Here is a 25,971-nt window from a genome sequence, read left to right on the forward strand (position 1 = left end):
GTGTGTACCCATACCACAATGAAATACTATTCAGCTATAAAGAAAAGAATGAAATCATGTCTTTTGCAGCAATGTGGTTGGAACTGGAGGTCATTATCTTAAGTGGATAATTCAGAAACAGAAGGTCAAATGTCACATGTTCTCACTCATACGTGGGAGCTAAATAATGTGTACACATGGACATAGAGTGTGCTATGATAAACACTGGAGATTGAGATGGGTGGAAGGGTGGAAGGAGGTTGAGTGATGAGAAAATACTAAATGGATACAATGTATATGATTTAGGTGATAGATACATTAAAAGCCCAGACTTCACCACTACACAATATAGCTATGTAGCAAAATTGCACCTGTACCACTTAAATTTATACAAGTAAAAAAAAAAGTCATACAAATTCTGTTTTTTATTCTCTATGAAATTACTACTGAGAGTATTATCCAATGCCGTTTCTATGCAATGCCCCCAATATTATCCATTTAGCAGCTCCTATGCAATGCCCCAAGATAGAAATTGTCTTCAACTTTTATCCCAGGAAAACCTTCAGTCACACTTAGAAACTAGAATTTTTTCCCCTAGATGAAAGTTATGTAACTTAACACATTATCTTAATTTAGTCAGTTTCCAAGAAGCTCAGAACCAGATTTTACATTCAATCTAAAACTGCTTATTTTAAGTGAGGTTTACTGAGGTATAAATTACAATAAAAGCCACCTTTTCGTGTATATTTCTATAAGTTTTGGCAAATGCATAGCTGTGTAAACACAACCACATTCAAGATAGAGGACAGGTCCCTCATCCTTTAACATTCCTTTATGCCCCTTCCTTCACCCCTAGCCCTTGGCAACCACTGGTTTTTGTCTAATCCAGTCGTTTGCCTCTTCCTGAATGTCACATAAATGGAGCCATGCAATGTGAAGCCTTTTGAGTCTGGCTTTGTTCACTTAGGAGAATGCATTTGAGATTCATCCGTGCTGTTTCGTGTATCACTAGTTCACTGTCTATTGTTGAGTAGTATTCCATTGTGTGGATATGCCACAGATTGTTTATCTAGTTAACAATTTAAAGCCATTTGGTCATTTCTAATTTTTGGCTGCTAAGAATAAAGTTGCTGTAAGCTTTTCAATGCAGGTTTTTGTGTGAACTCAGGATTTCATTTCGCTTGGGTAAATTCCTAGCTTTGGGACTGCTGAGTCATCTGGTAGGTGTATGTTGAACTTTATAAGAAACAGCCAAACTGTTTTCCAAAGTTGCTGTGCTATTTTGCACTCCCGTCAGCAGTGAATGAGGGTTCCACTTGCTCGAGCCTAGTATTGTAACTTCACTATATACCTTCTTTGATGACATATCCTTTCAAATTTTTGGTGAAGTTTTTATTGGGGTGTTGTTACTATGGACTGTGAGAGTTCTTTGTATATTCTGCATATGATTTTTTCTCACATTTGTGTTTTATGACTATGTTCTCCCAATGTGTGGCGCCTTTTATTTTCTTAACATGCCATGTGAAGAGCAGAAGTTTAATTTTATGATGTCCAAATTAGCTTTTTTTCTTTTCTTTTTTAGATCAACATAGGGGTCTATTTTGATTATCACTGTTATTTTATCTCCATTTGATTTTCTATTTTTATTTGTATTTTTCTAATTTCATTGTAAATTTTTAATTAAACCCAAATATTCTAGGGGAAAGAGGCAAGATAGAAATAGTCTAACTTGGGCATAAATTTTAGAGTCATATTCTCTTGCCGAGAAAGGAAACTAGCTCTCTTACATTGATGGTTTAATTTCAGACTTCACTACTTTATGAGGTGCCCAAATTATGGGCTTTAAAAAATATATATCCAAACAGGGTTTCAGAAAGAATAAGTAATTTGTCCACAACAACACAAAAAATGATTCCACCATAAGTTTGCCCAGTGACAGGATCTGTATTATTTTATATATATCAAATTCTACAACTGGTTCTTAAAGCTAGTGTACATAACCTGTTAAAATATTAGGTATTAGTTGATAAGACATTTTATCATCTATGAAATGTTGCCTGTTGTCATAGTTAGAAAATCTTTTAAAATATGGAGCTGTTTTCATAGATTAAACTATGCCAGTTAAAAGCTGGGTAAAAAGAACTACAGAATAATATTTATGTTTATCATATAAGGTTTTAAAGCAAATTCGAAGTCATTTTCATCAATAAAATCAATAAGATTTTGCAAATATATATGTATGAAAATACTGATTTAAAATGCAAATAAGGGGAGAGTTTGAGAGAGAGAGACAGAGACCAAATGATTTTATAGTTGTAATAAGTTTATAGGCTTATGGGGTTTTTACGTACTTTTCTACCTAACTTGTCTATAAGACTTTAATGAATCACTTAGAATTTTTAAAATAATTTATTATTACTCTGTACCTATTCTTTACTCTGCAAATCTTACCTTGCCCTTTTGTCTAAAAGCAGTAAAATCTGACCTGGCTTACATTGTATCATTGCTTTTGCTACTTAGCAAGCACAATGATCCATTCGGCCCATGTAGGCTCATGGTTTATACAACACTGCCATTTGCTGACAGAGTGCGACAGTCACAGTTAGCAACATGGGACCACTTTATTTTCATTTTTAATGTTTATAGAAATGTTCAACCATTTATGAATATACACAAATAGTATAATGAACCCTAAGCTTCACAAATTAACATTTTGCTAATCTTGTTTCAACTACCGCCTCCCGTCCCCCATCCAATTACTCTGTTCTCTCACCTCCTCACACACAGACACTGGCAGTATTTTTCAGCCAATCATTAATACGTTGCCAACTGATAAGGACTTTTAAAAAACAACCACCATTCCATTATGATTCCCAGCATAATTGAGAGTAATTCCCTAATGTCCAATACCCATTTCCTATTCCAATTTCCTTGATTGTCTTTAAACTGTTTTTACCCCGTTTGCTTAAATCAAAGTCCAGGTCCTGTTAAACATATGGTTAAGTTTTACCAAAACCTAAATAAATAAATAAATAAATAATAACCTATATTTTTTCCAATTCCAGGGAATAGTGAAAGAGGGTAAATGCCATTATTTAGAAACATAAATCACATCATAGGACTAGAATTATCTTGAAGTCAAAATTGAAGACTGAAAATGGAAAAGAAAGGTATAGACTAAACTTATTTAAAAACTTCAATGCAGAACTCTAAGAGAAAATATTAGAAAGTTGTACCAGTATTCATTATTCAGTATTCATCAGTATTCACTCAGCTATATGTAGTTGAAATCTAACTAGAGGAGCTTGATCAGATAAAGAGATACATTTTTCTCACTAAGGAGGACTCTGGAGGCAGGTGGTTCAGAGCTAGACAGCTGCTGCAGGACCCAGGTCCTTTCCCTGCCTGCTCCTCCACTCTAGCTTGTGACTTTCATCCTGCAAGATGGGTGCTTCTGCCAAGTTCCAGACAGAAGAAGATACAACACAAAGGAGAAATAAGCAGCAGTGCCTCTGTCAATCAAGCAAAATTTTTCCAGAAATGCACAATAGATTTCAGATTATGTCTCAACAGTCCTAACTGCAAAGAAGCTGAGGAATTAGATTTTTAGCTGGGACACTGTTGCCCTGTAAAAAATTGGGATTCTGTTATTAAAGAATAAGAGGAGGGAAGAAAGATTGGAAACTTCTATGCAATAGTGAAAAAAATAAGAAACTCAATAAAAAAGTGAGCATACCTTAAAAACAGGTGATTCACAACAGATGAGACCCCAATAGCCAATAAACATTTTTAAATGGTCAACCTCATGAGTGATCAGAAAACACAAATATGTATCTTAAACCAAAAATAAAATACAATGTATTGCCCATTTGACTGGAAAAAAATTAAAAAGCCTGATAATATCAAGTATTGGAGAGCATGTAGAGTGAGGAAACTCCATGGAGGACCTATCATTGCAAATGTGGGAATGTAACTTAATACACGAATTTGAGACCAATTTGTAAATTGAAAAATGCGCACACCCTACAACCAAGAAGCAACCCTTGTAATATTTTTGAAAAGACAAAAACATTATGTAAATGGAATCATGCAATATGTGACCTTTATACTCAGCACAATGCCCCTCAGATCCATTCAGGTCATGTGTATCAACAGCTCACTATTTTATTGTTTAATTTTTTTTAGAGACAGAGTCTCACTCTGTTACACAGGGTGGAGTGCAGTGGCGAGATCTTAACTCACTGCAGCCTCGAACTCCGGGGCTCAAGCATCCTGCTGCCTCAGCCTCCCATGTAGCCAGGACTACAGGCGTGGGACACAACACACAGCTGATTTTTATTTTTTTTGTTTTTTTTAGAGACATGGTGTCACTATGTTGCCCACGCTGGTCTCAAACTCCTAGGTCAAGTGATTCTCCTACCTCTACTTCACAAAGTGCTTGGATTATAGGTATGAACCACTGTGCCCAACTCACTACTTTTTAATACTAATTATTCCATGGGATGGATGTACCGCAGTTTGTTTTACCATTAATCTATTGTAGGACATTTTGGCTGATTCCAGTTTTTTTTTAATACAGATAAAACCACTATGAATAGTTGTGTATTGTATACGTTTTTGTGCTGACATAAGTTTTCATTTTTCTGGGATAAGTTTTCATTTCTTTGGGCTTTTGCTGTATCCTTGATATTATAATATGTTACATCTTCAGTTTTATTCTATTCAATATATAATCTTTTATTTTCCTTGAAATCTCCCATGGACTGTTTAGAAGTGTGTTGTTTTGTTTCTAAGGGTTTGGCATTTTTCCCATTATTTTTCTATTAATGATTTTTAGTTTGATTCCAGGTGGTCAGAGAACACACTCCATGTGATTTCAATTCTATTAAATTTGTTGAGGTTTGTTACATGGCCCAGTATATGGCAATTTTGGTATATGTTCCGTGGGCACTTGAAAAGAATGCGAATTCTGCTGGTGCTGGTTGGAGTTTTCCAGCAATGTTGATTTATGATCTTACTCATTGATGGTGTTGTTGAGTTTGATGTGTTCTTATGATGGCAGCTTTCACATTCTTGTCAGACAATTCTAACGTCTCTGTCATGTCGGTATTAGCGCCTCTTAACTGTCTCATTAAAGCTGAGATTTTCCTGGTTCCCCTGGTTCCTGTTGGGATGCGTAGTTTTCAGTTGAAATCTCGACTTTGGAGTATTGCGTTATGAGGCTTTGGATCTCATTTAAACTCATCTCAGCCAATTTCCTCTCTTGCCACTCAGGAAGGAGAAGTTAGGGTGTTTGAATGGAGCGGAGACGTTACTGCCTAAGAATTGTTTTACTGGGCTTCCCCTTTCTTTCTCCTTTGACTAGAGAGAGCCAGCTTTTTATTAGGGCTTTTTATTTTTCTGGGCCTGTTGCTGTTTCCGAGTTGACAGACTTCTCCAGAACCAAGTCTGGAATGGATGAGGCAAAAAGAAACCCCGGGGAATGCACTGCTGGGTCGCTCCTTGGGTCCCAGTGTTCCTAACTGGTCTGCCTTCTTCTCTCCACCTTCCAGAGTCTTCATAAGTTTGCTTTACGTACAATGTCCAGGGTTTTTATTTTACTTGATAGAAATAGGTAAAAATAATTCTACTCCATCTTTCAGGAAGCAAAAGCCCCCTTGTGTATTTTTTAAACTTTCAAAAACAAAACAAAAGGCAGCTGCAACAGTAAAGAAGCTAGTAACACCCTTGGTGGGAAATTCAAGTCCAAATACACATTTTAAGTTTGGCTAGCCATTGAGAACATCAGAATAGTTCAAGTTTTAAACAAATTTATATTTATGATTACACATATACCAAAAGCTGAAGGCATCTTATATTTATTAGGCACCTATTTTGTTCTTGTTAAGAAGACAGAATGCCATTCCCTAAGAAACATGGCCTGGCAGCTAGAGCTGAGCCACCTGGCCACTAGAGCACAGAGTAGGGAGAGCAGTAGCCCTGCCCCAGCCACCCCTCAAGACAGGATTCTTTCTCTGGGAACTGTAGGTAACACTAAATCATCCTGGAACACAAGAAAGAAAAGAAAGAAGAGAGAGAGAAAGAAAGAAAGAAAAGGAAAGACAGAAAGAAAGAAAGAAGAAAAAGAGGAAGGAAGGAAGGAGAAGGGAAGGGAAGGCAAGGGAAGGAAAGGAAGGAAGGCAAGAGAAAGAAAGAAAGGAAGGAAAGAGAAAGAAGGAAGGAAAGAGAGGGAGGAGCCAAGATGGCCGAATAGGAACAGCTCCGGTCTACAGCTCCCAGCGCGAGCCACGCAGAAGACGGGTGATTTCTGCATTTCCATCTGAGGAACGCAGTTCCTCACCAGCAACGGAACAAAGCTGGATGGAGAATGACTTTGACGAGCTGAGAGAAGAAGGCTTCAGACGATCAAATTACTCCGAGCTACGGGAGGATATTCAAACCAAAGGCAAAGAAGTTGAAAACTTTGAAAAAAATTTAGAAGAATGTGTAACTAGAATAACCAATACAGAGAAGTGCTTAAAGGAGCTGATGGAGCTGAAAACCAAGGCTCGAGAACTACGTGAAGAATGCAGAAGCCTCAGGAGCCGATGCGATCAAATGGAAGAAAGGGTATCAGCCCTGGAAGATGAAATGAATGAAATGAAGCGAGAAGGGAAGTTTAGAGAAAAAAGAATAAAAAGAAACGAGCAAAGCCTCCAAGAAATGTGGGACTATGTGAAAAGACCAAATCTGCATCTGATTGGTGTACCTGAAAGTGACGGGGAGAATGGAAACAAGTTGGAAAACACTCTGCAGGATATTATCCAGGAGAACTTCCCCAATCTAGCAAGGCAGGCCAACATTCAGATTCAGGAAATACAGAGAACGCCACAAAGATACTCCTCGAGAAGAGCAACTCCAAGACACATAATTGTCAGATTCACCAAAGTTGAAATGAAGGAAAAAATGTTAAGGGCAGCCAGAGAGAAAGGTCGGGTTACCATCAAAGGGAAGCCCATCAGACTAACAGCGGATCTCTCGGCAGAAACCCTACAAGCCAGAAGAGAGTGGGGGCCAATATTCAACATTCTTAAAGAAAAGAATTTTCAACCCAGAATTTCATATCCTGCCAAACTAAGCTTCATAAGTGAAGGAGAAATAAAATACTTTACAGACAAGCAAATGCTGAGAGATTTTGTCACCACCAGGCCTGCCCTAAAAGAGCTCCTGAAGGAAGCGCTAAACATGGAAAGGCACAACCGGTACCAGCCACTGCAAAATCATACCGAAATGTAAAGACCATTGAGACTAGGAAGAGACTGCATCAACTAACGAGCAAAATATCCAGCTAACATCATAATGACAGGATCAAATTCACACATAAAAATATTAACTTTAAATGTAAATGGACTAAATGCTCCAATTAAAAGACACAGACTGGCAAATTGGATAAAGACTCAAGACCCATCAGTGTGCTGTATTCAGGAAACCCAACTCACGTGCAGAGACACACATAGGCTCAAAATAAAAGGATGGAGGAAGATCTACCAAGCAAATGGAAAACAAAAAAAGGCAGGGGTTGCAATCCTAGTCTCTGATAAAACAGACTTTAAACCAACAAAGATCAAAAGAGACAAAGAAGGCCATTACATAATGGTAAAGGGATTAATTCAACAAGAAGAGCTAACTATCCTAAATATATATGCACCCAATACAGGAGCACCCAGATTCATAAAGCAAGTCCTGAGTGACCTACAAAGAGACTTAGACTCCCACACATTAATAATGGGAGACTTTAACACCCCACTGTCAACATTAGACAGATCAACAAGACAGAAAGTCAACAAGGATACCCAGGAATTGAACTCAGCTCTGCACCCAGCGGACCTAATAGACATCTACAGAACTCTCCACCCCAAATCAACAGAATATACATTTTTTTCAGCACCACACCACACCTATTCCAAAATTGACCATATACTTGGAAGTAAAGCTCTCCTCAATAAATGTAAAAGAACAGAAATTGTAACAAACTATCTCTCAGATCACAGTGCAATCAAGCTAGAACTCGGGATTAAGAATCTCACTCAAAACCGCTCAACTACGTGGAAACTGAACAACCTGCTCCTGAATGACTACTGGGTACATAACGAAATGAAGGCAGAAATAAAGATGTTCTTTGAAACCAACGAGAACCAAGACACAACATACCAGAATCTCTGGGATGCATTCAAAGCAGTGTGTAGAGGGAAATTTATAGCACTAAATGCCCACAAGAGAAAGCAGGAAAGATCCAAAATTGACACCTTAACATCACAATTAAAAGAAATAGAAAAGTAAGAGCAAACACATTCAAAAGCTAGCAGAAGGCAAGAAATAACTAAAATCAGAGCAGAACTGAAGGAAATAGAGACACAAAAAACCCTTCAAAAAATAAATGAATCCAGGAGTTGGTTTTTTGAAAGGATCAACAAAATTGATAGACCGCTAGCAAGATTAATAAAGAAAAAAAGAGAGAAGAATCAAATAGATGCAATAAAAAATGATAAAGGGGATATCACCACCGATCCCACAGAAATACAAACTACCATCAGAGAATATTACAAACACCTCTATGCAAATAAACTAGAAAATCTAGAAGAAATGGATAAATTCCTCAACACATACACCCTCCCAAGACTAAACCAAGAAGAAGTTGAATCTCTGAATAGACCAATAACAGGAGCTGAAATTGTGGCAATAATCAATAGCTTACCAACCAAAAAAAGAGTCCAGGACCAGATGGGTTCACAGCCGAATTCTACCAGAGGTACAAGGAGGAGCTGGTACCATTCCTTCTGAAACTATTCCAATCAATAGAAAAAGAGGGAATCCTCCCTAACTCATTTTATGAGGCCAGCATCATCCTGATACCAAAGCCTGGCAGAGACACAACAAAAAAAGAGAATTTTAGACCAATATCCTTGATGAACATTGATGCAAAAATCCTCAATAAAATACTGGCAAACAGAATCCAGCAGCACATCAAAAAGCTTATCCACCATGATCAAGTGGGCTTCATCCCTGGGATGCAAGGCTGGTTCAATATACGCAAATCAATAAATGTAATGCAGCATATAAACAGAACCAAAGACAAAAACCACATGATTATCTCAATAGATGCAGAAAAGGCCTTTGACAAAATTCAACAACCCTTCATGCTAAAAACTCTCAATAAATTAGGAATTGATGGGACGTATCTCAAAATAATAAGAGCTATTTATGACAAACCCACAGCCAATATCATACTGAATGGGCAAAAACTGGAAGCATTCCCTTTGAAAACTGGCACAAGACAGGGATGCCCTCTCTTGCCACTTCTATTCAACATAGTGTTGGAAGTTCTGGCCAGGGCAATTAGGCAGGAGATGGAAATCAAGGGTATTCAATTAGGAAAAGAGGAAGTCAAATTGTCCCTGTTTGCAGATGACATGATAGTATATCTAGAAAACCCCATTGTCTCAGCCCAAAATCTCCTTAAGCTGATAAGCAACTTCAGCAAAGTCTCAGGATACAAAATCAATGTGCAAAAATCACAAGCATTCTTATACATCAATAACAGACAAACAGAGAGCCAAATCATGAGTGAACTCCCATTCACAATTGCTTCAAAGAGAATAAAATACCTAGGAATCCAACTTACAAGGGATGTGAAAGACCTCTTCAAGGAGAACTACAAACCACTGCTCAAGGAAATAAAAGAGGATACAAACAAATGGAAGAACATTCCATGCTCATGGGTAGGAAGAATCAATATCATGAAAATGGCCATCCTTCCCAAGGTAATTTACAGATTCAATGCCATCCCCATCAAGCTACCAATGACTTTCTTCACAGAATTGGAAAAAACTACTTTAAAGTTCATACGGAACCAAAAAAGAGCCCGCATCGCCAAGTCAATCCTAAGCCAAAAGAACAAAGCTGGAGGCATCACACTACCTGACTTCAAACTATACTACAAGGCTACAGTAACCAAAACAGCATGGTACTGGTACCAAAACAGAGATATAGATCAATGGAACAGAACAGAGCCGTCAGAAATAATGCCACATATCTACAAGTATCTGATCTTTGACAAACCTGACAAAAACAAGAAATGGGGAAAGGATTCCCTATTTAATAAATGGTGCTGGGAAAACTGGCTAGCCATATGTAGAAAGCTAAAACTGGATCCCTTCCTTACACCTTATACAAAAATCAATTCAAGATGGATTAAAGACTTAAATGTTAGACCTAAAACCATAAAAACCCTAGAAGAAAACCTAGGCATTACCATTCAGGACATAGGCATGGGCAAGGACTTCATGTCTAAAACACCAAAAGCAATGGCAACAACAGCCAAAATTGACAAATGGGATCTAATTAAACTAAAGAGCTTCTGCACAGCAAAGAAAACTACCATCAGAGTGAACAGGCAACCTACAAAATGGGAGAAAATTTTCGCAACCTACTCATCTGACAAAGGGCTAATATCCAGAATCTACAATGAACTCCAACAAATTTACAAGAAAAAAACAAACAACCCCATCAAAAAGTGGGCGAAGGACATGAACAGACACTTCTCAAAAGAAGACATTTATGCAGCCAAAAAACACACGAAAAAATGCTCACCATCACTGGCCATCAGAGAAATGCAAATCAAAACCACAATGAGATACCATCTCACACCAGTTAGAATGGCAATCATTAAAAAGTCAGGAAACAACAGGTGCTGGAGAGGATGTGGAGAAATAGGAACACTTTTACACTGTTGGTGGGACTGTAAACTAGTTCAACCATTGTGGAAGTCAGTGTGGCGATTCCTCAGGGATCTAGAACTAGAAATTCCATTCGACCCAGCCATCCCATTACTGGATATATACCCAAAGGACTATAAATCATGCTGCTATAAAGACACATGCACACGTATGTTTATTGCCGCATTATTCACAATAGCAAAGACTTGGAACCAACCCAAATGTCCAACAATGATAGACTGGATTAAGAAAATGTGGCACATATACACCATGGAATACTATGCAGCCATAAAAAATGATGAGTTCATGTCCTTTGTAGGGACATGGATGAAATTGGAAATCATCATTCTCAGTAAACTATCGCAAGAACAAAAAACCAAACACCGCATATTCTCACTCATAGGTGGGAATTGAACAATGAGAACACATGGACACAGGAAGGGGAATATCACACATCGGGGACTGTTGTGGGGTGGGGGGAGGGGGGAGGGATAGCATTGGGAGATATACCTAATGCTAGATGACGAGTTGGTGGGTGCAGCGCACCAGCATGGCACATGTATACATATGTAACTTACCTGCACATTGGGCACATGTACCATAAAACCTAAAGTATAATAATAATAATAAAAGAAAAAAAAAGAAGGAAGGAAAGAAGAAGGAAAGGAGGGAAAGGAGGGAAGGGAAGGAAAGGAAGTAAGGGAAGAAGAAAGAGAGAAGGAAGGAAAGAAAGGAAGGAAAGAGAAGGAAGGAAAGAAGGAAGGAAGGGAGGGAAGGGAAGGAAAGGAAGGAAGGGAAGGAAAGGAAGGAAGGCAAAAGAAAGAAAAGAAAGAAAGAAAGGAAGGAAGGAAGGAAAGAAAGGAAGAAGGGAAGGAAAGAGAAGGAAGGAAAGGAGGGAAGGAAGGGAAGGAAGGGAAGGAAAGGAAGGAAGGGAAGGAAGGGAGGGAAGGGAAAGAAAGGAAGGAAGGGAAGGAAGGGAAGAAAGAAAGAGAGAGAGAGAAGGGAAGGGAAGAAGGAAGGAAGGAAGAAGGGAAGGAAAGAGAAGGAAGGAAAGGAGGAAGCAAGGGAGGGAAGGGAAGGAAAGGAAGGAAGGGAAGAAAGAAAGGAAGAAAGAAAGAAAGAAAGAAAGAAAGAAAGAGAAAGAAAGGGAAGGGAAGGGACGAAGAAAGAAAAGAAAGAAGAAAGAAAAAGAAAGAAAGAAAGAGGAAGGAAAAAAGGACAGCAATTACTTTTGCAACAACCTAATATAAGTTTTTTAATAGTTAAATATTCTGTTCCATGCATTGTTGCTGGATACCTTATAAATAACAGGGCCTCCTATGACCTGAATTTCCCAAGTTACGAGTTGAGGGTTTGAACTAGTTTTAAAAAAACGAGGAGGCCAGGCGCACTGGCTCACACCTGTAATCCCAACACTTCGGGAGGCCGAGGCAGGTGGATCACTAGGTCAGGAATTCAAGACCAGCCTTACCAACATAGTGAAACCCCGTCTCTACTAAAAATACAAAAATTAGCCGGGCGTGGTGGTGCACACCTGTAATCTCAGCTACTCAGGAGTCTGAGGCAAGAGAATCGCTTGAACCTGAGAGGTGAAGGTTGCAGTGAGCCAAGATCATGGCATTGCACTCCAGCCTGGGCGACAGAGGGAGACTCCATCTCAAAAAAACAAAAACAAGAACAAAACAAGGAATCTGTAAAGCAGACACTAGAAGTATATGCACTTTTTTTTCACTCTATGCTGTCCGATGCCTACTGCTATTTCCCTTCATATTTAACCTCCAACAGTGGCATTTTGCTCCCTCCAGACCACCTGATTGGAGCTCATGTGCTCCTACACAGTACCTCCAACCAGAGAGAGTGAAGTCCCACAGAAAGGCATAACAATCACCAGTAATTTTGCATTTATTTTACATTGTGGCTTGATACAGAGTACTCAATGAATGCTCTTTGAATCATATTCAATAAGTATGTGTATTTGGGATTGTATCATATTGCAGCTACTTGGATATATAATTTAATTAGAAAAAATAATTTGTGTGGCTCAATGAACAAATGACTTTTCTTTCTCTCTCTTTCTCTTTCTCCCTCTCTCTCTTTCTTCTCAGTTGATGTTGGAGTTCAGTGTTGTGCAGATGGCAGTGACAAATGCCATGGGCACATGAGATATGATAAAAGGTCCCTGAAGAAGGTGGAGAACCGGACATCTTATGAAATTTCCCAGAGTGGGTACTGGATCTCTCCTGTCTAGCACCATGCTGGCCTCAGTCCAAGCGGAATTTCCTTCCAGAGACAGAGGGCAGTGATTGAGGTGGGGAGAGAGATTGTAACACTGAGACTTACATGGGGACATCAAACAGAAAAAAGGTGGCAAGTATAGAAAATTCTTTCTTCTGGACAGTCTTCTCTCTTCTAACTTTAGCAAAATTCTCCCGCCAGTGGATGCTAGTGCACAACTCTACATATGCTGTGTTTTTCCCTATACATACTTACCTATGATAAAATGTATTAATTAGTCACAGTAAGAGATTAACAACAATAACTAGTAATAAAACAGAACAATTCAGTAAAATAAGAGTTACTTGAGCACAAACACTAGGATATCATGACAGTCAATCTGATGACCAAGAGGGCTACTAAGCATCTAAATAGGAGGGTAAGTGTAGACAGCATGGAGACACTGGACAAAGGGATGATTCAGTCCCAGGCTGGTATGGAGCAGAAGGGCATGAGATGTCATCACGCTACTAAGGCACACAATTTAAAATGAGTAAATTCTTATTTCTAGAAATTTCTTTTTAATATTTTCAGACTACTGTTGCCTACAGGTAACTGAAACCCCAGAAAGCAAAACTGTGGATAAGGAGGTACTACTGTACATCGTCCTTTGAACCAACTTTATCATTTGCTAGTATGTACATATAGACCTACATACATACATATACACATACATGCACACACCTATGTGTGTACATACACACACACACATGCACACGCACACACACATCTACTAATGTTGGAATAAGTTTGCTAAATAAGATGCACAACTTGAATGTCCTACAGAGCAATAAAACCATAAGCATTGGGGTTATCTTTTCTACTAGATAAAAATCCATTATTATTTTCAGAAAGTTTTCTTTACATTAACATCTAACTTTTTGCAATCTAGTTTTTAATCAATCATAAACAGAAAGCAAACGAACTATTTCTCTATTGGATCAAATATCCTCGAAAAGATACATAGTCATCTTTCTGCTTTATTTTTATTTTTATATAACATTCACGATAGTTTGTGACTGTATATTTTGACTTGGTCCTTCAAACTTAATTTGTACTTTTATGTATCGTGCTTGCCTCAATTTTTTATTCACTTTTCCTGAATTTTGCTGGATTAGTTTATTATTTTTGTCTATTTCTTTTCCTTCTAGTGGTTTGGGAGGGTTTTTTAATCCCATTACTATTGAATGCCTGTTAACTTGGCCCCTTTTTCTTTCAATCTCTATTCCCACGGCCTGAAGCATGAGGGCCAAGCTGTCTGTAACCAGCAGAGAGATGACCCAGGTGTTATTCCACTCTCCACTGCCCACCTATCACCATTCTCAGCCCGATAGCTCTGAAGTATGGCTTTTCTGGGGCTCTGTGGGGAAAACTAGAACTGGCTGCTTCAGGAACGCCTCCTGTTTTTGCAATGGAAAAAATGTTTTTAAATTCCAGTTTCTCTATGAATTCGATGACATGGTTTAAATCTCTGTGGTGTTCTTCAAAGTTTTTTCTTCTAATAGGACCACTCATGATTCTCCAACCATGAAATAAATTCATTATCATTTTTATATTTCTTCTGTCATTGCAAAGGAGGTTTTGAAAGAGTGGAGGACACGCTAATGAACTCAAAAATCCACACTATTCCTTGTTTCCATCTGTTGTTCATTTGTTGTTTCCATTGGCCTGTCCGCCTCCTATCCTCCCTCTTAGACTTGGAACTCTAGCCTCAGCCAGGGTAGGGAAAAGAAAGAGATCAGACTGTTACTTTGTCTATGTAGAAAAGGAAGACATAAGAAACTCCATTTTGATCTGTATCCTGAACAATTGTTTTGCCTTGAGATGCTGTTAATCTGTAACTTTAGCCCCAACCTTGTGCTCACAGAAACATGTGTTGTATGGAATCAAGATTTAAGGGATCTAGGGCTGTGCAGGATGTGCCTTGTTAACAATATGTTTACAGGCAGTATGCTTGGTAAAAGTCATCGCCATTCTCCATTCTTGATTAACTAGGGGCACAATGCACTGCGGAAAGCCGCAGGGACCCCTGCCCAGGAAAACTGGGTGTTGTCCAAGGTTTCTCCCCACTGAGACAGCCTGAGATATGGCCTTGTGGGGTGGGAAAGATCTGACCGTCCCCCAGCCTGACACCCGTGAAGGGTCCGAGGATTAGTAAAAGAGGAAGGCCTCTTGCAGTTGAGATAAGAAGAAGGCCTCTGTCTCCTGCATGCCCCTGGGAACGGAATGTCTCAGTGTAAAACCTGATTGTACATTCGTTCTATTCTGAGATAGGAGAAAACCGGTCTGTGGCTGGAGGCAAGATATGCTGGCGGCAATGCTGCTCTGTTATTCTTTACTACACTGAGATGTTTGGGTGAGAGAAGCATAAATCTGGCCTACGTGCACATCCAGGCATAGTACCTTCCCTTGAACTTATTTGTGACACAGATTCCTTTGCTCACATGTTTTCTTGCTGACCTTCTCCCCACTATCACCCTGTTCTCCTGCCGCATTCCCCCTGCTGAGATAGTGAAAATAGTAATCAATAAATACTGAAGGAACTCAGAGACCGCTGCCAGTGTGGGTCCTCCGTATGCTGAGTGACAGTCCCTTGAGCCCGCTGTTCTTTCTCTATACTTTGTCTCTGTGTCTCATTTCTTTTCTCAGTCTCTCATCCCACCTGACGAGAAATACCCACAGGTGTGGAGGGGCTGGCCACCCCTTTGAGCCAGGATTATCAGGGCATTTGGGGGTCTGAAAAACCAAGCCCAAACTCATCGATTTCACAACTGCATCCAGAGCCAGCCTGAACAGTAGTTGCCCATGATTTCTATGCCTTAATATGGAGAAGAGAACATAGGGGCTGGGTGCCAAGTAGATAGACAGGGAGGGGAGGGAACTCTAAGACAGAGCTTGAGGGGCTCGTTCCTCTTGCAAAATGAAACAAAAACCACAGCATTGAATATGTAAATCTCGGTGGCTGAACCCATCCTAGGATAGTAAGCCCCGACACAATTGCTGCTATCTTCTCTTTCTCTCAAGGAAGTCAAAAAACACCTGCAGCCTTACTGTCCCCTTGGAAACAAGATGAACATCTACATTTTCTAGAGTGGGACCAGAATCTCTGTTCATATTTATGTCCCATGCATTTGCACATGGCCGGACAAAGGACTTTCCTTCTGCCAGCACATCTGTCTTCAGATATGAGAGGAAACAGACACAACCTGGAGGCAGCAAAGAGCATCTCCTCTATCTCCCTCTTCCTGGCTAATGGGGCAGCCTTGATCCTAGGGAATCCAGGACAGATATCCACTTGTGACAAACTAGCTGGAAGAATGACAACCAATCAGGTTCCAAGCACCACTGATGTGAAACACAGAATTTCCTCCTCTCCTTGTGGAATATCAGCTTACGTCTGACAAAAAAATGTAAAACTGAGAGAGTTACAATCTTAAGGAGGAGTCAAGCTAAAGCAGAAAGAATCACCTACTCTGGACTCCAGCATGACTGCTGAGCTCAAATATATATAGAGAGAGAAAGAACCACAAACTTGAAGATGGATATCAGCTACAGACTTTCCTGAGTCAGGTAGGGAAACGGCCATCCCTCAAACCTTGCAAAAGGCAAACTTACGCCATCGTGTCCCCTGACATACTGGGTGATGTACTGTATGTTACTGATAAGAGGCGATCTTCCTAAATTGACTAGTAAATTATGCCAAATAAAAAGCAAAAATGATATTTCTTGAAATGTTACACCTGAGGAACACTGCTAAAATAATTTATCAGTAGTTTTCAGGATGATTTATAGATGTGCATTGAAGTGTGTGCTTGTGCTCTCTCTCTCCTCTCTCTCTCTCTCCCCTCTCTGTCTCTTTCTCTCCTTGCCCCCCTCCCTCCCTGACTTTCCTTCCTCTCCCCTCCACAGCAGTTTATATTTTTTTTCTGATAATCTAACTTTGCTGAGGGTTCAATGTAAAGCAGCTTCAGTAATGAGTTAGTTGGAATGCTCGCCAAGAAATTCTATTTCCAGCACTCTTTTACATGAAATCCAAGAACCTCTCAGACTGTCTTACTGACACCTTGCCTTTCCTCAACAAATCAATCCTATCAATGTCCATCACAGATATTTTGTAGAATGGTGGATCCTGGCAGAGTCTCACAGATGCTTCTGAGACATCATTTGCTTTCAAAAAATGAACCACACACAACCTAAAGATCTCAGCCACTTCCCATGTTTCATTTTATGTTACAGCAAACATTACAACAATCATTCCTACAGATCACCACTGCATGTGATCAATAAAATAGTTTTTGCAACAATGGTACTTATGATAATCATTTTTTATTGTTTACAAATACTGCTTTACAATAGTTATTCGGTTGCACTGTTCATATTAGATTTCCAATTAGCTGACTTAGGAACATTAGTCCCTCAAACAGCTCAGTCATCTTTTTCATTCCTGTTTCTATCCCCTACATCTCTTTCATTTGCAGAAGGCTATCTCCTACACTGAAACAGGAAAGCTTTTACCTTTTTGGCATGCTTGATTTAAAGATTATAGAGAAGTATTTGACAAAGAAAACTCACACATGTGTGTACATATCATTTAAAAAGTTATGTTTATGCATTGCACAGGAATATTGAGAATGCTAATAGGCAATGTCAGAGTTTACTGTTTTTCAAAATTAGTACAGTTTTATTATTTCTAAAAACTATAAAATGAATATATTCACATAACCATACAGAAGAGTAGGAAGAGATGGCATAAAGTGTCATTGTTCCTCCTCTGCAATCCCAGGAGATAACTACCAAGCACAATTTATGTGTCCTTTAAAATTCAGCCCGTATTTTTTTATATATATATAATCAATGTAGATGGGATCATGAGATCTCACCACACATACTCTTCAGTGACCTGCATTTTCACAAACACCTTCCACATAACTATATAGAAGTCTACGTCTTCCTCTTATTGTCTGCTTTGTGCTACATTGTAAAGCTCTAGCACAGTTTAACCAAACTCCTATTAATGAGGATTTTAGTTATTTTTCACTTTTTAAACAGTATTTCCGTGCGTAGCCTTATATATACGTCTGGACACACTTATCCCAGTCTAAGAAGTTCCTTTTACCTTCCCCCATCCCAGCATTCCCTGTCATGCTTGTTGCCTCCGTTGGGTGACTTTACTCCTGGAGTATAATCTGCATATAGTTCAGTTAAGTACATGGGCTCTGAGTTTAGGTCACAGCTCTGCCACTTACTGCCATAAGCTGGTTCCTTGACCTCTCTGCCCTCAAGTTTTTGCACCTACAAAGTAGGGGATAATATTAGTTCCTAGTTCATAGAGTCTTGGGAATAATTAAATGTGATGATACATGTATAATCTCTGGCACTTAGTAACTGCTCAATAAATGTCACCCTTTATGATTGGTATTGCATGTATGTCTGCGAGAAAATCACTTTGTGTACCCTTTAAAAAAGGACTATGCCCTTGGTCAGCTATTTTGCACATTAAATTTCACTTGCCAATGTTAACTCTCCACCTCTAACTTGATCCCTCTCATTCCTCATCTTCTGGTGAGACCAACTGCTAATTCTGCTATTCAAGGAAACTAGCAAAGCTGCCAGTGACAGAATCAAATAAACCTACCCCTAATCTTTAGAATTGTAGTTATGATTTCTGTTGTAAAAGTTACTATTGTGGTAGTCAGTATTAGTCTTTGGTCTATGATAGCATCTCTGATCTATTATTGATTTTCAATTATGTATTTTTTTTTTAAATTTATTCTGAAAATGTTTGTTAAGCATTTGCTAAGTAAAGATACTGGACTGAGCCTCCCAAATACAGGACAAATGAAACATCAAACAGCTTATAATTTAGAAGGGTAGAAGAGAATTTGAAAGCAGATAAAAACAAGCAGGCATTCCACCGGGCGCGGTGGCTCACGCCTGTAATCCCAGCACTTTGGGAGGCCGAGGTGGGCGGATCACGAGATCAGGAGATCGAGACCATCCTGGCTAACATGGTGAAACCCCGTCTCTACTAAAAATACAAAAAATTAGCGAGGCGTGGTGGCAGGTGCCCTTAGTCCCAGCTAGTTGGGAGGCTGAGGCAGGAGAATGGCGTGAACCCGGGAGGCGGAGCTTGCAGTGAGCTGAGGTCATGCCACTGCACTCCAGCCCGGGCAACAGAGCGAGACTCTGTCTCAAAAAAATAAATAAATAAAATAAAAAATAAAAAATAAGTAGGTACTCTAGGCCCAGTGACCTGTCTCTGTACTCTGTAAATTCAGGTCACCTGCTCAGGGCTAATCTGAGAAAAGGTGTGTCTTCAGTTGAATTTTGAAAGACAATTAGCAGTTCACAAGCTAACCCAGGTGGACAAAGATGTTCCCAAGCAGAGGGAGTGCTTGTAAAAGCTGGAGGCCATAGAAAAACTCTAAGCAGTGTAGGGAGGTGGGAGTAATGTATGGAAGGGGTGGAGATGGAAGGTTAAGAGAGATACAAGGCTGCAAAAATGGAACTGGACTCAAAAGAAAACACTGAAAAGGTCTTCAGTGTTGTTGATGAGATTACTGTGGAAACACTATGGAACACTGGGACCCCATGGCAGCTCCAAAGATGGCATGTGCCTGGTCCAGCTGAGTAAGAGCTGAGCTCTTCCTGTGCCGTGAAAACAGACAAACCAACCAAGTAAAGTCTACTTTTCTACTCTATTAATCTTCACTTTGGTTTTGTATACCATCTGTAGCTACATTTCAAAATGCATTTCAAAGTTATGAGCCTTAATTTGATATATATTTAGTCTACCTTTTTTAAAATAACATTACAGCAAAGGAGAAGATAAAACAGTAAGACAACCTGTAATTATTACTCATTGAGAAGCTGGTGATTTCCATAATTACACTAAATGAAGTTTATCCTTTGCAAAAGCCCCCCAGCCCACTCCAAAAGAAAGCACAAAAAAACTGGCCTTTTTTTTTTAATTGCTTGTTTTTCTTTGTAATTTACATTCAGTCTACTTTCTAAAAAATAAATAAATAATGAGCAGTCCAGATGTGGCAAGTTGCTAAAGAAAGGAACCATCAGGGCATAGACATAAATATATTCTCTTCTTGGATTTTAGATCTCACCTAAGAAAATAAACACGTGCTATGTCAGGGAAGCCTCAAGGCTTCCACACCTGCTCAAAAAGGGAGCTGAGCTTCAGCAGCTGACCCAGGACTCTGTTCCCCTTTGGTGAAAAGGGTTTTTGTTCAGCAAGACAATGGAGAGCTCTCACTGTGGTGGACGTTCGGCCAAGGGACCAAGCTGGAAATCAAACGTGAGTAGAATTTAAACTTTGCTTCCTCGGTTGTCTGTGTCTTCTGTTCCCTGTGTCTATGAAGTGATCTATAAGCTGACTCTGCAATCAGACTCTGACATCCTTCAGGGGAAAGATAAAGATAAGTCTGTAGACAAACTCGAGAATTGATTGTACATTTTCTTTGAAGAGCAAGCAAGATTCAGTTGCTTGTCTAAGCAATAGCTTCAGAAATGTCCTGGGGAACATAACACGTTCTGGACAGAGACTTGGTCAATTGTCAGAAAGGGAGTTTTTGTATAGGAGGGAAGTTAAAAGGAACCATTGTGTGTACAGTTTTGGCCAGGGGACCAAGCTGGAGATCAAACGTAAGTACTTTTTTCCACTGATTCTTCACTGTTTCTAATTAGTTTACTTTGTGTTCCTTTGTGTGGATTTTCATTAGTCGGATGCCAGGGATCTAACAAACCTCATTCCCAGGTTAGGTGCAGAGGAGGGGAAATTGTTCCACAGGAGGCCAGCTTGTGGCTGATTTTTAAGATTTCTAAATCAAAATAACTTCACTGGGGGAAAGAGGCTTGCTGACCTTTCAGGGAGGTTTTTGTAAAGGGAAAAGTTAAGACGAATCACTGTGATTCACTTTCGGCCCTGGGACCAAAGTAGATATCAAACGTAAGTACATCTGTCTCAATTACTCATGAGATTTTGGTGCCATTGTATCATTTGTGCAAGTTTTGTGATATTTTGGTTAAATAAACCTGGTGACCCAGAAGTAAATAGCAGGACACCAGAAAATGAACTTAAACAGCTGAGCAAATAGACAAATCATTGGGTTTGAGAGGAGAATAGGATTCATGGGGGAAATGGGGAAGAAATAGCTAGATTTTTCTCTGAACAAGCAGCCTATCTCATATGATTGGCTTCAAGGGAGGTTTTTGTTGAGGGGAAAGGGTGAGATCCCTCACTGTGGCTCACTTTCGGCGGAGGGACCAAGGTGGAGATCAAACGTAAGTGCACTTTCCTAATGCTTTTTCTTATAAGGTTGTAAATTTGGAGCGTTTTTATGTTCGAGATATTAGCTCAGGTCAGTTCCAAAGAGTACCAGATTCTTTCAAAAAGTCAGATGAATAAGGGACAGAAAATTAGTTCATCTTAAGGAACAGCCAAGCGCTAGCCAGTTAAGTGAGGCATCTAAATTGCAAGATTTTCTCTGCATCAGTCAGGCTAGTGACATTAACAGCGAAAAGAGATTTTTGTTAAGGGGAAAGTAATTAAGTTAACACTGTGGATCATCTTCGGCCAAGGGACATGACTGGAGATTAAACGTAAGTAATTTTTCACTATTGCCTTCTGAAATTTGGGTCTGATTGCCAGTATTGACTTTTAGAGGCTTAAATAGGAGTTTTGTAAAGATGGGTAAATGAGGGCATTTAAGATTTGCCATGGGTTGCAAAAGTTAAACTCAGCTTCAAAAATGGATTTGGAGACAAAAAGATTAAATTGTTCTAAACTGAATGACACAAAGTAAAAAAAAAAAAAGTGTAACTAAAAAGGAACCCTTGTATTTCTAACGAGCAAAACTAAATTTATTTTTGTTCACTCTTGCCAAATATTGTATTGGTTGTTGCTGATTATGCATGATACAGAAAAGTGGAAAAATATATTTTTTAGTCTTTCTCCCTTTTGTTTGATAAATTATTTTGTCAGACAACTATAAAAATCAATTGCATGCCCTAAGAAAAATCAGGAAAAAGTGAAGTGTACCTATTTGCTATGTAGAAGAAGCAGCTTACTTGAAAATCAGCAGCAATGTTGTTTTTAGAGTCTATAATAAGTAATAAACTCAAAAAGACACATTCTATAGGAATAAGGGCTTCACAGATAGAGCTCATTTTTTAAAAATCCAATTTGTACATTAGACTAAACATGAAATTATCTCTTATTGTAATGGTGGAAAGGTGGTTATTCCCAAAAGCTCAATCTCAAAGAAATGTGTTTAAATGAAAAAAAGTAAATAATTGCATTTTTTAATGACCATGGGTTTGTGAAAAAAATAGGAAATATTTTAAAGAGCATGTTCTTTCATTATCCTCTGTTATTACTTGTCTACATTTTTATTCTGCCAAGAAGGCCGTGGCACCGCGAGCTGTACACAGAGCCGCGGTCTTTCTTCATTGAGTGGCTTTGGTGGCCATGCCACCGCGCTCTTGGGGCAGCCGCCTGCCGTGGCCACCCCGTGTCTGCCCGATTAATGCTGCCATAGCCAGCTTTCCTGATGCACAGTGATACAAATAATGCCACTAAGGGAAAGAGAACAGAAACATAATGGGCGCTGAGCTGGGAAAACCAGGGAGAAGACTGATTTACTAGAGATTTCAGAAATAAAATTCACATTCATTGTGATATCTCATTAGTGAAAATGTCCATTAGGGGATTGTAAAGAATTTAAAGCTTTTTTTTTTCAGTGCTATTTAATTATTTCAATATCCTCTCATCAAATGTATTCAAATAACAAAACCTCAACCAAAAAGAAAGAAATATGTAATTCTTTCAGAGTAAAAATCACACCCATAACCTGGCCACTGAGGGCTTGATCAATTCACTTTGAATTTGGCATTAAATACCATTAAGGTATATTAACTGATTTTAAAATAAGATATATTTGTGACCATGTTTTTAATTTTCAAAAATGTAGCTGCCGGTGTATGATTATATTTCAGTTGTACAAAATATCTAAACCTATAGCAATGTGATTAGTAAAAACTTAAACATATTTTCCAGTACCTTAATTCTGTGATAGGAAAATTTTAATCTCAGTATTTTAATTTCATAATCTCTAAAATAGTTTAAGGATTTGTCATTGTGTTGCTGTCGTTTACCCCAGCTGATTTCAAAAGTGATATTTAGGGAGGATTATTTTGGTCTGCAACAACTTGATAGGACTATTTTAGGGACTTTTTAAAGCTCTATTAAAACTAACTTACAACGATTCAAAACTATCTAACTGTTTTAAACTATTTCAAAATGATTTTAGAGCCTTTTGAAAACTCTTTTAAACACTTTTTAAACTCTATTAAAAGCTAATAAGATATCTTGAAATAATTTTCATATCAAATACATTAATTGTTTAATGTTTAAATGCCAGATGAAAAATGTAAACCTATCAAGAATTCACCCAGATAGGAGTATCTTCATAGCATGCTTTTCCCTGCTTATTTTCCAGTGATCACATTATTTTGCTACCATGGTTGTTTTATACAATTATCTGAAAAAAATTAGTAATGAAGGTTAAAAGAGAAGAAAATATTAAACATAAAAGTTCAGTCTTTCATGTTGAACTGCTTGGTTAACAGTGAGTTTAGTTTAAAAAAAGAACAAACTATTTCTGTTATCAGCTGACTTCTCCCTATCTGTTGACTTCTCCCAGCAAAAGATTCTTATTTTTCATTTTAACTACTGCTCTCCCACCCGATGGCTGGAATCCCCCAGAGGGGGATTTCCAAGAGGCCACCTGGCAGTTGCTGAGGGTCAGAAGTAAAGCTAGCCACTTCCTCTTAGGCAGGTGGCCAAAATTACAGTTGACCTCTCCTGGTATGGCTGAAAATTGCCGCATATGGTTACAGGCCTTGAGGCCTTTGGGAGGGCTTAGAGAGTTGCTGGAACAGTCAGAAGGCGGAGGGGCTGACACCACCCAGGCGCAGAGGCAGGGCTCAGGGCCTGCTCTGCAGGGAGGTTTTAGCCAAAGTAACCCCCGGGAGCCTGCTATCCCAGCATAGTCCTGGAAGAGGCACAGGGGAAATAAAAGCGGACGGAGGCTTTCCTTGACTCAGCCGCTGCCTGGTCTTCTTCAGACCCGTTCTGAATTCTAAACTCTGAGGGGGTCAGATGACGTGGCCTCTCTTTGCCTAAAGCATTGAGTTTACTGTAAGGTCAGAAAAACATGCAAAGGCCTCAGAATGGCTGCAAAGAGCTCCAACAAAACAATTTAGAACTTTATTAAGGAATAGGGGGAAGCTAGGAAGAAACTCAAAACATCAAGAATTTAAATACACTTCTTGGTCTCCTTGCTATAATTATCCGGGATAAGCATGCTGTTTTCTGTCTGTCCCTAACATGCCCTGTGATTATCCGCAAACAACACACCCAAGGGCAGAACTTTGTTACTTAAACACTGTCCTGTTTGCTTCTTTCCTCAGGAACTGTGGCTGCACCATCTGTCTTCATCTTCCCGCCATCTGATGAGCAGCTGAAATCTGGAACTGCCTCTGTTGTGTGCCTGTTGAATAACTTCTATCCCAGACAGGTCAATGTAAAGTGGAAGGTGGATAACGTCGAACAATCGGGTAACTTCCAGGAGAGTGCCACAGAGCAGGACAGCAAGGACAGCACCTACAGCCTCAGCAGCACCCTGACGCTGAGCAACGCAGAGTTCCAGAAACACAAAGTCTATGCCTGCGAAGTCACCCATCAGGGCCTGAGCTCGCCCGTCACCAAGAGCTTCAACAGGGGAGAGTGTTAGAGGGAGAAGTGCCCCAGGCCCCCACCTGTTCCTCAGTCCCAGCCTCACCACCTCCCATCCTTTGGCCTCTGACCCTTTTTCCACAGGGGATCTACCCCTATTGCGGTCCTCCAGCTCATCTTTCACCTCACCCCGCTCCTCCTCCTTGGCTTTAATTATGCTAATGTTGGAGGAGAATGAATAAATAAAGTGAATCTTTGCATCTGTGGTTTCTCTCTTTCCTCATTTAATAATTATTATCTGTTGTTTTACCAACTACTCAATTTCTCTTATAAGGGACTAAATATGTAGTTGTCCTAAGGCGCATCACCATTTACAAAAATCATCCTTCATTCTATTTTACCCTATGATCCTCTGCAAGACATTTCTCCCTCAAACCCACAAGCCTTCTGTCCTCACAGTCCCCTGGGCCGTGGTAGGAGAGACTTGCTTCCTTGTTTTCTCCTCCTCAGCAAGCCCTCATAGTCCTTTTTAAGGGTGACAGGTCTTACAGTCATATATCCTGTGATTCAATTCACTGAGAATCTACCAAAGCAAATTTTTCAAAAGAAGAAACTTGCTATAAAGAGAATCATTCATTGCAACACGATATAAAATAACAACACAATAAAAGCAACTAAATGAACAAACAACAGGGAAATGTTTATGTTCATCATGGTACTTAGACTTAATGGAATGTCATGCCTTATTTACATTTTTAAACATGTACTGAGGGACTCCTGTCTGCCAAGGGCCTTATCGAGTACTTTCCACAACCTAACTTAATCCACACTATACTGTGAGGTTAAAAACATTCATTAAAATATTGCAAAGGTTCTATAAAGCTGAAAGACAAATATATTCTATAACTCGGCAATCCCACTTCTAGATGACCGAGTGTCCCCACCCACCAAAAAACTATGCAGGAATGTTCAAAGCAGCTTTATTTACAAAAGCCAAAAATTGGAAATAGCCCGATTGTCCAACAATAGAATGAGTCATTAAACTGTGGTATGTTTATACATTAGAATACCCAATAAGGAGAATTAACAAACTACAACTATACCTACTCACACAGATGAATCTCATAAAAATAATGTCACATAAGAGAAACTCAACGCAAAAGATATGTTCTGTATGTTTTCATCCATATAAAGTTCAAAACCAGGTAAAAATAA

At 39.2% G+C, this 25,971-nt stretch overlaps 1 pseudogene; it reads left to right on the top strand.

Moving 5' to 3' along the window:
- The window catches only part of LOC129057531 (immunoglobulin kappa variable 2-29-like), an 85,323-nt pseudogene extending 60,307 nt beyond the window's left edge, over positions 1 to 25,016 (top strand).
- Positions 25,017 to 25,971: the final 955 nt, after the last annotated feature.

The sequence above is a fragment of the Pongo abelii genome, chromosome 12, assembly GCF_028885655.2.
Source record: "Pongo abelii isolate AG06213 chromosome 12, NHGRI_mPonAbe1-v2.0_pri, whole genome shotgun sequence".
NCBI classification, from domain to species: Eukaryota; Metazoa; Chordata; class Mammalia; order Primates; family Hominidae; genus Pongo; species Pongo abelii.